This window comes from Athene cunicularia (assembly GCF_003259725.1).
Source record: "Athene cunicularia isolate RWA chromosome 11 unlocalized genomic scaffold, athCun1 chr11_part1, whole genome shotgun sequence".
Lineage (NCBI taxonomy): Eukaryota > Metazoa > Chordata > Aves > Strigiformes > Strigidae > Athene > Athene cunicularia.
The window spans coordinates 10,536,541-10,546,540 of NW_020799113.1; the positions used below are offsets into that span (position 1 = coordinate 10,536,541).

At 39.4% G+C, this 10,000-nt stretch overlaps 1 protein-coding gene across 5 annotated transcripts in view; it reads right to left on the bottom strand.

The window, feature by feature from the left end:
- ZNF536 (zinc finger protein 536) overlaps positions 1-10,000 on the bottom strand; it is a 344,968-nt gene that overhangs the window by 301,793 nt on the left and 33,175 nt on the right. The window contains exon 1 of one of the 5 annotated variants that reach the window (XM_026856598.1): positions 8,567-8,690. The exons of 2 other annotated variants lie outside the window; for them this stretch is intronic. The gene's annotated coding sequence lies outside the window, so the exon portion shown is untranslated. Of the gene's footprint in view, positions 1-5,789; positions 5,862-8,566; positions 8,691-10,000 lie in introns of those variants that run through there. 2 more of the 5 variants (XM_026856599.1, XM_026856596.1) reach the window with 2 other exon arrangements.

Below are 10,000 nucleotides of genomic sequence, written 5' to 3' on the forward strand. Positions count from 1 at the left end.
CACAGTCTAGTAGAGAAAGAAAGAGGGAGTTTGTTTATAGATTCTTTCTTGTTTGTTTTACATTTTCTATGTAGAAAAAAAAATCCAATAACCCACAAAAAGATGTAGGTCAAATGTTCTCATCTCAAATCTTCCCTGATAAGTAGCGATTTAAGAAGTCTATATAAAAAAATGTGTTATTCCCTTTCAGCTCATAGGAAAAAATGTTTCAGAAATAGCACATAAAAAAATATTCAATGTCACTAAAACTGGAATAGAAAATGTTTTATAGATTAACAAACATTGTAATGAATTTGCACAACCTTAACTGACTGTATACATAGCATAATGAAATGGTCTACTTCCTTTCAAAGAAAAATTAGGTATTCCAGCACATAGCTTTAGAAAAGCATTGTTCGGAAAAACCTGCATTTTTTCCCAGCTACCATGTAATTTGTGAGATGCATTTTTAAATGATCTGCAACTGCAGCAGGCTTCATCAGTCAGATGATACAGATAGATAATTCACCAAACTGTCACATGATCTTCCATCAGTCTAAAAGATGTGAATATATTGCCACAAGCTTTGGGAATAATGGGTGCACCTGTTTACAGTGTCACCTCTGTTTGCTAATTGTCTCCTTGAGCTACATTTTACTTCTAATGCATTTATTTTTGACAGGCAGTGTCTATTTAGAAATCACATTACTTCAAGTGCAATTGTTCTTTTGTCTATCAAGTAAATGAAGTGTTGTTATACAGATTTCAGGTTCTGATTAGTGAAGTATCAGCACACCACAAAGGTCAATCAGTTATTTACCTGAAGTAATAGAAGTATGACAGGCCTCCTGGATATCCTCTAGATCATGGTATAGCTCATATTAGTATATTTTCTATTTCAAATATATATAGATACACCTTTGTTTGCATGTATTACTACATAAATGTCTCAAGCCTTCTAAAACATACAATACTGTGCACACACAGAGAAACATAAGAGAAAAAGCACTCAAGTGGAAAATGTCAATGTCGATGCAGACCCAACTCATCTATACTAGTATTGTAAGTTAAGCCAAGATAATGGTAAAAACCAAGGGGTCGGCCCCACAAACATTTTGCAATGATTTATGTGCATAAGCTGTCAGGCCAGCACAACTAATGTTTTAAAAACACGCTTCTTTCATTGTGCTTCCTGCTTTTTATAGAACAGTGAAGCAAAATTTAGTTAAGGTTACTTGCGTTAGCTCCAACTAATAAGATGCCATAAGAAATTAAGATGACCCACTTGAGGTCTAAGGAGGACCACAGGGGATTTTCATTCACACCCATGCCCTCAAGTCTGCAGTGTGGCCAACGTTCACTTAAATAACGTGTCTCGATAGGCACAAACCCATGCCTTTACACATACAGTAACACCGTCAAGTAGAACTACACTATCAAAGAGGAAATTTTGAAAATCTAAATCAGCACATTGATCAGACAGCCACTTCGCTGCATATATATTGATCTTCTTAAAAAAAAAAAAAAAAAAAAAAAAAAAAAAAAAAAAAAAAAAAAAAAAAAAAAAAGGCATTTTAACTGTTTATTACCGAGGTAGAAAACAGTACTACTGTTGTGGCAGCAGTGGTTTGTCAGAGCCTCAGTATTTCCCGTGTACCTCTATCCAAGTTCCACATCCCATTCTCATCTCTGCCATGCAAGGACAAGGCAGAAGAGAAGCATATGAGAGCAATGCTGATTTCCCAGACAAAGGCAAGGTCCAAAGCTAACACCCACCCATCCTCGTGAAGGTCTAGGTACAGACTGGTCTCCGTACGTGCGCAGCAACCTCAGGGGCTTACCAGGGATTTCCAGCCACCACTGCTGTTCTACCAGTTTGCCAAAAGAAACAGAGACAAAAAGCCACGCTTGCCTTAAGTCACATTCTAAATTGGCTCCCAGGAGCATTCCCCTACCTTGTTCACTAAAGCACGGTGTATGTTTTCTCAGTGTTTAGCATATGCTATGTAACCTGAGCAGGACTTGTATTGTTCCAGTAGTTGTTTTTCTAAAGTATGTTCCCATCAGGACCATAATTACATGCAAAATACTGGAGTTAGAATCATTCATAAAGTCATTTAAAATTTTCTCTAACACTTTCTAGCAAGATTAGGGCACATCTTGAAACAGAATACGGAAGAAATCACAAATCTTGGCCACAGATGCAAACTGATGATAAAAGTTAAAATTACTCCAGGTTAGTTTATGTATTCCAAGACCCAAAATGCTATAGGGGAATCTCCCCTGATGTATTTTGAAGAGCAGTGCATTTTTCAAGTATTTCTGCAAATGTAAGCACAATTTAGGTAGAGTTAATCATTCATGAGCATATTATATACCTGTATTTATGACTAAAGCTCCTGGAAACTTGAGTCTGAAGTTCTCAAAGCATATTTCTTCCACAGCTTCTAAAGTTAAAAATCAAAACTGCCATACACTTAGCAGCAGCAGGGTTGAGCCTGATGCTTGTAAAAGAGGCAATGGACATGAAATTGCTGTTTGCTCACAAGCCCAACGTGTCTCGTTGGGAAGATGTGTCTCCCACCATGGCCTGACATTGCAGGAAAGAGATCGTTTATGTGGAAAGTTTACAAATTTATTTAGTAATTTTACACCTACCCCAAGAATTACTGTTTTCTTTTACACAAGAGCAAGCAATCTTTAGAATATTACTTTGCATACAGAGAAGTGGATACTCTAGCTATAAGGCTGCTTGCCTAAGACTAAATCCCGCCAAGCACTTCTTTTGCACACAAACAGTCTCCTTGAAATCAATGAGATTTCTTGAATGAGCTCTTCACACAAGTAAAAGGATCAGGTCCTTAAACAGCAGAAAGTACAGACAACCATGTTAGCATCAAACAGGAGGAGGTCTCGGCAATGGAGTGAAGTATAGTCACCTAGCACACATGGCTAATGAGATGTGACAGGCCAAATTCAGATCAAATGTATACAGGGGCATTTTCCTGTCTGGAACAAAACCTCTTAAAGAGGTCTAAGCTTTGCTTCACACACGGTATTGGGTAGTAGCGATGCGAGTAACCATCATCCAGTGAATTACCAAAGCTTACCAGCGTGATGATCACCAAAATAACACTACAAACACTCTAAAGACACAGGAAAAACATGACCGTCTACCTTCCAACACCCACGGCTGGACCACAGGTGACTGTCCAGCCCTGGGGACCAGAGCAGAGATTCGGCATGATGCCACGCAAAGAGATCCAGGACACAGACATGCCAGAGAGCTTTCCAAAACCACCAAGCCACTGTTTTCCTAGGCTCCCCTCACTTCTAACACAGTCCACCTGCATGCCTCCTGAGCAGTCTGACAGTAGTCGCTGCAACACAGGCGCCAGGCACCACATCTCACCCGTCAGACCCCTTCTCCTCCCTGCAAACGCCTCATGGCGCTGCTGAAGAGCTAGCCAGCCTTTCACCCTGTTTTACCTCAGCTTCTGGACCTCTGTATAATTGACAATGGAAACATTTAATTCTGTTTCAGTCACTGCATTTCTCTTCTATTTTAATATATATTTTAATATTGGAGGGCAGGGTGGTGAGGACACAGCTCTTTCCAAGCAGAACTAATCCTCCTTTGAGGATGGGCGAGCCCCACACAGCTCTCAGATCCCACCAGCAAGCAGCTCTGGTTAGCTGGCGAGGCTGCACATCTCAGCAGGTTGTAAAACAAGGATAAACAACAAATTATAACTTAGTGGCAACTTCCGTTTTTCCCCTGCAGCCTGGGATGTGCGAGACTGGCCACTGAGCGCGTGGGTAAGTGCGGGGAGCGCATACGCGCCAGCAGAGTTTATAGTGAAGGAGGGGAGCACGTGGGTGGTAGCAATTTAAAAAGCAGCTGTGTGTATGTTTTTCCCGGTTAGACTGTGAAATCACAAATGGTGGAATCAGCACTGTAAGCTTAAAACCACGCTAACCCACTTGGCTGCATTTTATTGTTAACTTTGCGTCTATGTTTTTCCTTATTTTTACAAAAAACACAGAACGACTCCTCTGCCCCAACTACCTCCTTTTATTAATAATAGATTAAAATTACACTAAATATTTCTAATGTAGTGATAAAATGGATAAAAGAACGAGAAAGTAGTATAAGAACAGGACATTTGTGGCCAGAGCCTTTGGAACATTCATACTGTTACATATATTTTCTCTAAGTAATCAGGAATGTATTGGTATTTTGAAATTATGTATCTCTAATAACACAAAAGTACTTAAGAACAGAAATAGACAGTAATGGAAAATGCAGTCAACTGTTGACAACATATAGAATTTCAGAAAATAATTTACAGAGAACAGCACAGCAGATGAGTCAAAATTTTCTCAAAAATATTTCTTGCCTCCGATAGTCCAATGTAATTCATTTTCTATCTCTGTTCATTAATCATTGTTAAAATTAGTGATCCATTTCTTCCACTCTGCCATCTGCACTCAGCTTCGTAACAAACATGACACCTTCCTGCATAATAAAACCTGACAACTACGAGGATGCATTTCCAAATAGCTTTCTGCATATTTGCACCTCTATAACTGATTCCGTTGTCAGACAAAAGTGGATTATTTAACCAGAGTTCTTTCTTTATCAATTCAGTACACAGACGTGTGCTTGTGAGGGAGTGCGTCCGCGCATGTGTGTGTGTATAAAATGATCAAGTAAAAATCACTTAATCTGAATTAAAAACAAGATATACCAGTTATCTTTGAATTCCCACAGTAGATAAAATTGATCATATATATGTATGTTAGTTTTAATCTTCTACTATGAAGCTTAAGGATGTAACATTTGGATTGGCTTCATCTTGTAAAGTTTGCATGCTCAAGAATTATCCTGACACTCCAATTTCCTCCAAAAGAAAAAAAAATTTAAACCCATATCCAGCTCAGTTTTGTTTCCCAGCCTTTGATCACTGACAATTTCAAATAAATATTTTTAAGGTAAGATGAAATATCCTAGCAATGAGAAGATATAAAAAAAGTACACAGATAAATAATTAAAATTCCTGATGTCATTTCCATCCTGTTCAGGCTAGCCTCTAATCTCTTGATGGCAGACAGGGGACCAGAGAACAGGGTTTGGTTCTTGGTCTCTTTCCATTCCATCAACAGACTTGGAAAGCCGTGGCAGCAGGGCATCTGAGTGGTCCTTTCGTAAACGTTAATTACACACAGACCCCAGTGATTAACAGAACCTGCAGTTCTCAGCGCACTGAAAAATCAGGCTAACGGTGGGAGCATTGGGCCATGCACACACAAGTCAATGGGAACCTGTCCACCAACCGCGAGGAATGTGGTGCCCTGCTCACAGCTCTCTGACAGGAACTGCGCCGCCAGCTAGCGAGCAGAGCTGGTCAGCCCCGAAAGCCTCCGGCCACTTCTGGTGAAAAAGCGGTAGGCAGTGAGACAGTGGGGAGGCGGAGGGGGCACTAAGGAACATGAAAGTGCACACCACAGTCCTCTGGAGGCCAAAACTAGCTACCAAACCCTTTAAAATATTTTCACTGAGGCCTGAAGAGTATACTAATATCACCCAGAATTCAGAAATTACAGTCTTTTCCAGTCGAGAAGATTATCATTCCACGGTAAACCCAAATGATTGTGCCTACAGCTAATTCTGCAGGTGCCCTGTAGCATCCAGCAGAACGACAAATACGGTGTCCAAGATGGGAACTACTACGCTTTCCGTCAGTCGGTTTCCTCGGTTTTAAGTTTTGAGGCATGGCCACCACAGTGACCCATACCCACATACATACCTCCAAGCTAGGCGAGCCCATGGCCACCGAGCAGCCCTCCAGACAGACGCGGCTGCTGCACACACACTTCTGATGGCTGCCACCTCCGAGGACAGATGAGCTCTTGGGAAGAGCAACAAGCGCTGACAGCACGGACTGGTAGATAGTGCAGTATTCAGGAGACCATGGTCACTTCCCAGCTCTGCCAGCTGACCTACTCACTCAATTGGACAAGCTGTCCCAATTCCAAATGTCCCCATTTTCCCATTATCAGTGACGATGCTGACACTTGCCTCCTCTGCGACCCGCTGATGAAAAAAGCTAAGTGGTTTTCAATAGCATCACAGACTACAACATGTATAAGGAAACTGTATCAGTACAATTTGGCTAACAAACACATCTTCTCTCAGCATCCCAATTTTCACCGAAGCACCACCACTAGTAGCATCGTCTCTCCGATATATTTGTGACAGAAGCTGTCAGTGGAGAAAAGATCTTCCGTTGCTAACATCTTAAAAAGCTTATATAGCACAGACATCATAAATTACGGAATATATACTGCAATGCTTCTTTATAAATAGATGAAAAATATAAGGGGGAACTTGAGTACAAGCACAGCAGGTCAAATCTAAATTCAAGCAACATCTCCAACATACACCATGAGAAGCAACAGAATGCTTTGAGAACAAAGGACCCAATTCTGCCTTCAGATGTATGCCTGCCACATGCACAACAGGCCAGAACGAGACCCAAAGTTTCTGCAAAAATTATTTCAGAAAGTTACAATAATTTTTATATTGAAAGAAGTTAAAGAAAAATTAAACCAATTTTTTTTTTTTTTTTTTTTTTTTTTTTTTTTTTTTGGGGGGGGGGAGATACAACACTGTCTAATACAACAGCAAACGTATGTCACTCTTTGGAAGAAAATCTGCATCTGACATGAAAGTGTCTGTTCAAAATTCAAACCAGATGTGATAAGGAACAGCTGAAATCTAAATTTTGGAAAAAAAAAAACAAGATGTAGAAGAGATATAGCAACTGACTTTTGCTACATACCACAAAGGTAAGAGAGCCCCCTTTTAAAGCGTCCAGACTGTAACCTTTCTTCATACACACAAACACTTTAACCTTTTGGTATTATCTTTTCAAAATTATTTTATTTTGGGGTCTAGGGCTTGTTGATTTTTTCCTTCTCTTTCTTATTTTTTCTTTAACTTCCTCTCAATTTGGAAATTGTCTAGCCTATTTATGAATTTTCTGTATGTTCTTGTATAGCTCTTGGTAAGCATTTGAGAACAACTACCAACTATGCTTTTTATTCTTCACTTAGAAGAAAAGAAAAAAAAAAATCAAACAGGCATTGTCTCTATAGCTGCCTCTTTTGCCTCTTAGTTTCCTTTTTTCTTCACATGTCTGCATACTGACACATTCAATTTCAGGTTATCAGCACATCTGAATTACAGAATACTGATGGGGATAGAGGGCAGGCCTCTCCGGACTGATTAGCATCATTTAAGAAAGCATTCACTTGCTTGCTTCATTGGCTGCAGGGATTCCATGATGGGTGGCCTTTTAGCATTAGAAGTCAATATGGAGCAATCTCATTTGAATTAAATATGGACAAAAGAAAAGATTTGATTGTGGTTATTCATAGGTAACCTTTTAATTTCACAAAGCTCTGAAATTTGGGGGGTTGTAAGCCATAAAACTTAAATATACTTAGTTTTTCATTTCTGTTCAACTTGCTTTCTTCCCCTCCTCCAGTTTTTATGTACTTTTTAATTTGTGCAAAAAACTTACACCAGAAGCTTATTTAAAAACAAATGTCTGGATGAATATTCAGGAAAACCTTTTAACCTAGTTAAACCTACGCTGACTATAAAAGGAGGAACGCCTGATTCTAATCCATAAATGTATGTAAATCCACTGAAAAACATATTTGTCTCCATTGGACTCATACTTGTTTCCAAATGGACCATAAATGCAGTCAAGTATTTCATTAACACAAATAATTATGAATGGCTAGTCATATTATGATCTTTGTTAACAGGAGCCTAAACCCACGGAAAGGTTGCAATGATTTAAAGTACCGCAACAAAAACCTCATCACAGGGAAACAAATTTCTCTTCTCGCATTGAAGTAAAATTATTAAATTAATCAAAAAATAAGAGGGTAATGACAAGTTCTCACTAACTAGTGAAATCACAGAAATGTGTAACATCAGGCTACAGAAATAGTTGGGAGAAAATAAGTAAAGCTTAAACTTTCCAAAAGATTAAAAGAAGTTACGTGCAAAATTTGACTTCCAAGTAGATGAAAGCACTAAAAGTGTAGCCAGCCTCTCTGAATATCTGATCCCTCTGCACTTGAAGACAGTGGGAGTTTTGCCATTAACTTCAATGGAAGCAAAATCAGACATTGAGAAATGAAGTGGAAATGGCTTTTGCTGAGCTGGGCTGACTGCCATGATACGGGATAAGCTCAGCCTATAAGGAACAGAGGATAAATATCACACTACTTCTAGCACATGACTTGTCCCTTTGCTACCTATCCCAATAGACTAGGCTTAAATTTGAAATATATAGTTAACTCCAGTCCAGACAATTTCCATAGATATCCTGATGAAGGAGAAAAGTATTAAAAGTCCCTCAGTGGGTGTCTTGTAGAAAAAGATTCCAGCAAATCATTCCTGCACTGCAGACACCACTGAGGCTGACATCAAGATCTGTTTAAAGCATTTTCATGGATCACGTTAAAGATTAAATCAGCCCCATAAAAAGAAGCAGCAAAACACTACCTGCATTTACACCTTTTAGTTGTTTTATGGAAGTTACGCCCGGAACCATCCAAAGTATTCACAGAATTACTCCCGTATTCCTCAAGATTTTATTTCATTCCTGCTGTTGCAATATCGAGAGCACCTAGATGAAAGAGAATGGAAGGTAGGGAGTATATTTCCTGAGGAAGCATACGCATCCAACTTTTTCAAACTGTATGATCTCACTGTAGCATTCAATAGTTTTTAAATTCAACTTTATCAAGTTTCCCTCCTGTCCCTAATTTACTAATTTAAAAAAAAAAAAAAAAAAGATTTTTTCAAGCCAGTATACCAGACCTCTGCACTTTCACGCAGCAATAGCATCCTTAGCATGCATTTTGTCCATTTTTAAATGGAATAAGTCTAAATAAAGAAACAAAAGCGCTTGGGAGTACTTTCACTGCAGCATAAGCGTTCTAAAAAGGCCCTTCACAAATGTTTCCAATATGCTTTATACTGCAACCCAATGTGCAACTTCTAAACTACACCACCACAAGTAAGAAATTAGAAATGTTGAGGGCTATTGAACACTGAATTTTCACAGTGCATCTGCACAAAGTTATTTAGCACAGATGTTTCTGTAATTGTGATCCACTGGAAAAACTCAAAGTGTTCAATGGCCCTCACACTTCCACCTGCAGAGCAGTACTGGTCTAGTACAACGATGCTGAGCTGTAACGTATAAAAAGCAGCAGTAGAGGCTGGATCAGACTTGGTAAGATTTTCACAAATAGTGTTATTCTACTTTGTGAAGGGGTGACATGATTTTTTGTTTTTTTCTTTTCGTTTACAAAAAACCCACATATTAAAAAGGGGTGAAATAGATTTTACATGCCTGGCTTTGAACCTGGGAATCTCCCACAGTGCAACTAATTGCATTGCCAACAAGACACAGGAGTACACCCACAAGCAGCATAAAATGTAACTGTGAGGGGTGTGATGGTAAGTCTTTATAAATAATACATTCATCCCAAGGTGCACTTGTGTCTATGTTGTTAATGTAGGTATTTTTTCATTAGTAGCTGTAAAGATATCTGGGCAGGTGAACATCAATATGCCTCTAAAGACAATAAAAATGTGGAAGCGACAAGAGGACAGAACTTGCTTCTTAAGCAGAATGGTTAGGTATATTTAGTTTGAGCAACAGCGAGAGGAAGTGACGATCACTACGGTGACCCTAGCTCTCCTATGCATTCACACGGCCTCACCAATTCCCAGGAACGCATCACCATATTCTGACTTTCAACACAAAAGCATGTCGCAGAGACGGCAGACAGGCAGCATGGTCCTGCCCACACGAGCGGCTGAGCAGAGAGCAGGCAGCACAAACCTGTTCAAAGAGCACTGAATAAGGACCAATAACTTCTTTGTCATCCCACTGCCAATGTACGAGGAAGCAGGTGAACCATTCAC